This window comes from Myotis brandtii, unplaced genomic scaffold (assembly GCF_000412655.1).
Source record: "Myotis brandtii unplaced genomic scaffold, ASM41265v1 scaffold112, whole genome shotgun sequence".
Lineage (NCBI taxonomy): Eukaryota > Metazoa > Chordata > Mammalia > Chiroptera > Vespertilionidae > Myotis > Myotis brandtii.
In genome coordinates, this window is record NW_005353838.1 from 2,841,898 (window position 1) to 2,849,632 (window position 7,735).

Here is a 7,735-nt window from a genome sequence, read left to right on the forward strand (position 1 = left end):
GATCCCTTTGGCGGTCGAACGACCCTTTCCCAGGGGTCGCCTAAGACCATCCTGCATATCAGATATTTACATTACGATTCATAACAGTAGCAACATTACAGTTATGAAGTAGCAACGAAAATAATTTTATGGTTGGGTCACAACATGAGGAACTGTATTTAAAGGGCCAGAAGGTTGAGAACCACTGGCATAGTGTGAATCAGTGAGTAAGGCCCTTAGCAGCCTCCCTGTCTGTTGGTGGCCTGACCCCTATCACCTCCCATTCCATGCTCATCTCTCTCCATGGCCTTTCTCAATCCTGCTCTCAAGTCTATGGTCTAAGAATGGACCAGGCCATGTTATGTCTCCAGTACCTATCCATGCTGCTCACTCTGCCTCCAAGGCCTTTTCCCTCTTCTCCATCTAGCTAATTCTTGTTTGACCTTCAAGACTAACATAAGAATCACCTCCTCCTGGAAAGCTTCAGTCTCTTAGAATGTAGTGCTCTTCTTAGAGAAAAAAAGGTACATCCATTTCACTCCATCAGAGTACTTTACACATTCCTCCTCCACTTGATTGTAACCATCTTGAGGGCAAAGACCTTGCCTTTTTATAACTGGACTAGAGGCCCGGTGCATGACATTTGTGCACTGTGGGGGGGGGGACCCTCAGCCCAGCCTGCACCCTCTCACAGTCCGGGACCACTTGGGGGATGTCCGCCTGCCAGCTTAGGCAGACATCCCTCTCGCAGTCTGGGGCTCTTGCAGTCCAGGACCCCTTGCTCCTTACTGCCCACCTGCAGCGGAGGTGGGAGAGGCTCCCGCCATCGCCACTGTGCTCACCAGCCATGAACCCAGCTTCTGGCTGAGTGGTGCTCCCCCTGTGGGAGCATACTGACCACCAGGGGGCAGCTCCTGCATTGAGTGTCTGCCCCCTGGTGGTCAGTGCATGTCATAGTGACTGGTTGTTCTGCCATTCGGTCGATTTGCATATTAGGGTTTTATTATATAGGAGGAGGATTGTTAGCTACCACATTGGCTGCATAGTAGGCACTCAATAAATGCTTGCAGAATGAATGTTTTTATTTACATAAATAGGAGAAATAGGAGCTTCAAGAAGATGAATAAGTTTTGAGGAATATGAAAGAGGAAAATGAGCTGATTTTTACATTTTGAAACTGAGCTAATGAGAGTCCATTCATGTAGAAATGTCTACCAAAAATTGTAAAGATGGGACTAAAACTAGGTACCATTGTCATTTCTTCCTTTCTTTTTCAGATAAGGAGACAGGTGCACAAAGAGAATAAGAACCTTGCTATGGTCTCAGAGCCAGAAAGCAGTTATGCAGATAACTTAATCTGAGCTCTGAGTTATTTCTCTGTTTCCTACTATAGCAAACCTTGGGAAATTCCCACATTAGAGGGATACAAGGATGAAGATACACCAGCAAAGAACACACTGATAAAGATAGGAAGAAATACAATGATGTCAATGATAATGATGACCTTCCCTTCTGCCTCTTTCTCTCTTCCTTTCCTTCTTTTCTCTTGCTGAACTCTTCAATCCCAAAGCCTTTAATGGGACAGAGCAGGACGGATGTCAGTGCCAAGTGAGGGAGTCCTTGTTGCCCAAAGTGGGGTAATGGAGGCCAAGTGGGGTTGTGGAGGCATCTGCAGAGGACAACACAGCATGGAGAATCAGGATGGGGCGAAGAGCATGTCCACGCCAGGGGGCCGGCATGAGGTATGGAGCCCGAGCTGGGTGATGAGGGCATCTCTGCAGAGGAGCAGCCTGGCGAGGGAGGCTGGAGCATGGAAAATCAGAGTGGCTGCAGGGGAAACCGCTTACATGTAGGGGGATGGATTAAATATGTAAATTTGAAAGCCAGTTTTTCACTGTTAGAAAAGGGAGTTACAAATATGGAGGAAGAGAAAACTGAATGAATTTAGAAGTATTTAATTAAACTTATAGGTATCCATGTAAACTATGATTTTCAATATATAGATAGATATCAAAATATAGATGTGAGTGTCTATCTGCATATGTGAGTGTTTTTATACACCTCGGGGCCTACAACCAGTGACTCCCTAATGAGAACATCTAGTGCCCAGATCCTGGTTTCTAAATCCATTTTCCACTGAACTGAGCCAGGGCTCTTTGAGAAAGTGGCTGATTCGGGGCTGAGGCAGGAAAGCACAGCTCGGATGGAACATCTTGTTGGATAGGAAGCAAGAAGGGGCTCAAAATTGATGGGAAAATGGTGTAAGGACACAGAGCAAAGTTGAAGGGACTCTCCCAGGTCAAATGTAAGATATTTTGTTCACCAAAATTACATTATGTAACGAATTATAAAGCCCTGAATCAAATGGGAAAACAGTGAGTTCATACATATTAATAAATGAATAAACTGAAAGTTTGATGAGGAACAAGGTACTAGCATAGCTTCAAGATAATAAAACATTTATTAACTGCAAAGGCAAAAGTAGTCATTTTACAATGAAGAAACTTGACAGACACCATCTTAATCAAGACAACACCATCAGTCATGGGACAAATAAAATCATGAGTCATTTGATTGGATACAATAAGAAAGTAGCATCACTTCTATAACATTCCTGCCAGAGATGCATAGCCTGAATCTAGTCATGAGCAAATACCAGATAAATGCAATTGAAGGGCAATCTACAAAATGATTATCTGGTGATCTCCAAATATGTTAATAGCATGAAAGTCAAGGAAAGACAAAAGAACTGTTCCAGAGAGGAGGACACTAAAGAGACATGACAACTAAATGCAAGGCATGATGCTGAATGGGACCTTGTTGCTGTGGAGAACGTAATTAGGATAATTGGTGGGACTGAGGAGTGAATGGTAGTAATGAATCAGTGTTAAATTTCTGCTTTTGATGGTTATATCATGGTTTTGTTGGAGAAATTCCTTGTTTATAGGAAATATGCACTAAAATATTAAGGTGTGAGAAGAAAATTTGTGCATTGGACTTGTAGCTTGTAACTTTGAGATAATTTTTAAATCAACATATATTTGTTTTCAAAACCCTAAATATGTCTCAAATGAAATTTTCAGATGTTTAGATGGAACAAGGACTATTTTGTAAATGAGAATGCCATCTTTGAGTTCTAAGAGCAATAAAGTAATACAAAACACCTCAGCCTACTAAAGGGAAATTTAGTGAAAGGAGAAAATGCGTTAGCTGAAACTTGAGAATTCTAAATTGTTTGATGAGTAGAATAGTTATATTAGTTTTTATAAGTTTTTGAACTACAATAGTTGTATTTTTAGTATTTTATATGTATAATATATAATTATCTTTAATAGTGCCTTAATTTATTATGCGAAAAATAATTTAAATGATAATGATAGCAGAAATAATAGCAGCTAGTTTTTACTGAATATTTACTACATATGCTCTGTTATGAGGTATGTGTTGTTATTTCTTTCATTTGACGTTAGGAAACTGAACCTTAAAGGGATTAAGACATTTCCCCCAAAATTGGTACACTAATGTATAATGTAGCCAATTTTTGAACACACATTTTTACACTCTGAAGCCTAGACTATTAATTCTTGCCCTATAGTGCTACCCATGGAGGCCACAGAGAAGGGAATCACAAGAGGCTACCGGAAACCTGGGCTTCATTCTAGATCCTCCTACTTCCTTCATTGTTTACTCCCAACCCAATCCATCACCAAATCTTATTGGTTCCATCTTAAAACTCTACCCCTCCCAAAAGGCCTCACCATTTGTCTCCCAGTTCCTAGCAACAGGCTCCCACCCTTCCTGATTCTTATCTCAGCCCTCTTTAGAGTCTTCATACCACTCTGAGTGATCAGTCTAAAATGCACATCTAAATACTGCAAATGTGTTCAAAATCCTACATGAAAAAAGACCCCTATGTGGCTCCAGTTACATTTGGGTAAAAGTAAAAACATGGCACCCAAGGCTTCCTGTGTCTGGCCTCTGTCTGTCTCTCCAGACTCATTAACTATAAGGTCCCAGACAAACTTTACGCTCAAGGCACTCTTAAGAGATTTATAATCATCTGAATATACCAACACACACTTTCTTATGCCGGACAATTAATACATGCCCTTCAAGCCTCAGCAAGCGTGACCATCTCTTGCCAACGTTTTCTGGCATTCCCCCCTTTCCCAAGCAGGCTGAGCTGGCTGCCTCTTTGGAACTCCCCTCACATTTCTGTAAAGGCCTCCTTTATATAACCTATCAGTGTAATGTAACCTCCTTCATCACACTGAGCTCTTTGAAAGAGGGAGCTGGTTCATCTCTGTATCCCTCATAATGCCTAGATCAAAGATGATGGCCTCTACGACCTCATTGAATAGTGAGAGAATGAATGCATAGACGTCAATGAATTATCAATTGTGCAAAATGTTACAGAGAGGCACAACAAAATAAAACAGTGATTTTTCCAGAAAACCTTTACAAAGAGTTGTGGGGAAAGCTGAGTAAGGGGTTAAAATTTGAGTAAACAGACATGAGGGGAAGATTTTTAATAAGTACACCACAGAGGGCTGGTTGACTAAGCTAAGTTCCTAGTAAACAGGCTTTATACACTGTGTGCCTTCAGCCCCAGGGGTGTGCAGTGACTTTAAAAAATACATTAGTTTATACTTTTGAATAAGTGATACAAGCATATCATATAAAATTGCAAAAATGCTATAGGAAATAGAGTGAAGAGAAAGCTCCCGCTCCTCCCCATGCCCATCCCCCAGGCCCTCAGCTCCTGCCACAGAGGGAACTAGGATAAATAACCACTTGGAGTGCTTTTGTTTTCTCTCTAAGATCCCATCTCCATAGCCTGGCAGTGATTTATAGTAAATAACTATAAACCGATGATTTATAACATGGATGTGTAACCAAGGTGGAAAAGGCAAATAAATCCTGTGGTGGCCCTTTATTTACATATGCAAAAATGCCTGGTGACTAAAGTGATTCTATACTACACATCCCAGTGTGCATTTTAATTAAAATCCCTAAAACTTGTCTTAGATGAGCTTAGAAAATGTTAAGTAATGGCACATGAATATTAACATAGATGAGCAAATGAAGATATAATGTAATTTAGATGAATCTGTATTTATAAAATACCCTTGTTCTTATGCTCTTCTTGGAAGGTAAAGCCATAGATCACTGTTGTAGGATGACTTGATTGTTAATTAGTTGTCCATTAGTCTTCATTTCCTAGGGCTTATTAGGGAAAAGTAAATTTATACTAATTTGTCTTATGCAAATTAATCTATTTGATTTCATTTTTATTCTCCATTAACACCTGGAGATTTTATATTAAAGTATATGAAACTTGAACATGCACAATGAAAATTCAACCCTAATCCACTGAATACAAGGCTGGTTTGTATATATAAAGTAAGCTAATTATGGCCATTTGGACTTTGATTTAAAAATCAGGTAATTTTTATGAAGCAGAAAGTGGTAAAAAGCTCATTTTGTGCAATTTAAAAAACTACAATATAATTCGTGAGAAGAGCATAAAAGTTACTTTAGATGCTGCAAATTAGACTGGCTGTTAAGAATAACACTATCTGTGTGTGCGCCCACTGCTCCTACTAGAGTTTAAAACACCCATTAGTGGTTCTAAATTAGATAGATTTTTTTTTCTGTCCTGAGGCTTTGGACAAAGGTACATTTTAAAATGTACATATGCATTAAGGGAAAGTTTTAGAAATGTATCTTCCAGCTTTGAAGAGAGATGGAAATGAAGGAAACTAATTACTGCAGCAACCAGAGACTAAAAATAAAAAGTAATCTGGCTAGAGTGAGATTGCTTCTACATTTCCCCTGAGGGTGATTGGTGGGGGTGATGTCATGTCTTGTACATACTCTCTGCAGCTCTCACATGCTTGAAATGGCAGCAGAGACCAGACTGGTCCTCTGTCAGATCAAACAGGCCAAGGACTAGATTTCGTCCAGGACTCAGAAGTGGGATGGCCTTGGGAAGATATGAAAGATGTGTCCTCCACGTCGAAGTTTGTCCTGGAAAAAAAGTGGTTGAAAGGTGTGGTGCACTGGCTCCCAGCTGCTCTCTGCCTGACCCTCTCACCCCTGGAACCCAGCAGCCTGGCAAAGCCACCCGGCTCACACAGTCATCTGAGCACTGGCCAGCTGCCCCAAGCCCAGGTGCTGTCCCTTTACATTCTTTGTGCTTTGGATATTCTGAAAATTCTCTTAGATGCTTTCGGTAAACTTTGCAGAACCTGGCTCATTTTAGACTCTGCCTTTCCTAAATTTGTTCTTAGCATTAGGTCACTCTCTGATTTTATCCTTGGTCCCAAAACTCTTTTTGCCTCCTCTGTTTATATCTTTTTAACCAACAAATCTCCAAGAAAGTTCTCCAAGTGGTCTCATGGGATTCTTGTGATTCCGTCTCAGTTTCCTGCTTGTCAAGGCCATTTTTAATCAGAGTCAGAGACTCCCAAGTGCATTTGAGCCACTTCCCATTTTAGAGTTCCTGTCCGGTAGGTCACACTTATCTTCCCTCTCAGTGTTTTGAACTCTGCTTCCTGAGAACGGAGGATACAGGCCTACCCACAAACAATGCTCCCTGTCTTGTCAATGGAGAACTAGCTAATGGGGTCATTTCTCATTAGTATTGAATTCAATCTAATGAAAACAATTATTTATTGAACACTTACTTTGCTCCAGGTACTTTGTGAGTAGTGTGGAGGCACACCATTTAATAAGTAATTTCAACATAATGGGATAAATAAATCAAAAGAGGGGTGCGTAACAGATAGCAGGACAAAGGCAAGAGTGTGCTTACTGAGTCTGGGGAAAATGACAAAAGCTGGACATTAGAGATAAAAAAAAAGTTAGCTAGGCCAACATAAAGGCAGAAGGACTTCCAGGTAGAAGGCACAGCATTATACAAAGTCCCGGAGATATGAATAAGGCCTGCTGTCAGCATTTTACTTATCAGTTCTCCCTTTTTAAAAATTAAAGTTAGCATAACTGTTATTCTTTTTAAAATGTTTGTCTTATTTGCTTTAAAAATCAATAATTTTTTTTCAAATATTAAAATTACACAGAAATGTGTGGGACCTAGAAACTGAGTCCTCTATACTCCCAACCTTCAGAGATAAGCTATTGTCTGTCTAGTATATCTGTTTTTCTTGTACGTGAACCCAACTGGAATCATATTCCTTTGCAACTTGCTTTTAAGTCAGTACATATAGTTAAAAGTTTTATATTCTGTCCTCATTTCTTGGATGTTTTGTGCCCCATTGTTTGGGTTGGCTGGCTGGAAGCACTGGAGTCAGATGAATACCAGCCATGCCACTACCAACCACGTGACTTTGGTTAAGTCACTTGCCATCCCATGCTTCAGTTTCCCTATGTGTATTATAAGGATCAAAATAGTATATATCTACCTCAAATGATTGCTATTATGATTAAACTAGAGGCTCGGTGCACAAAAATTTGTGCACTCAGGGGGGTCCCTCAGCCCGGCCTATGCCCTCTTACAGTCTGAGACCCCTCGGAGGATGTCCACCTGCTGGCTTAGGCCCGCTTCCTGGGGGATCGGGCCCAAGCTGGCAGTCAGACATCCCTCTGGCAGCCTTCGGGGGATGCCCACTTGCCAGCGGGGAGCAGGCCTAAGCTGCAGTCGGACATCCTTAGCGCTGCTGAGGAGGCAGGAGAGGCTCCCACCACCACTGCTGTACTGGCAGCCATCAGCCTGGCTTGTGGCTGAGCAGAGCTC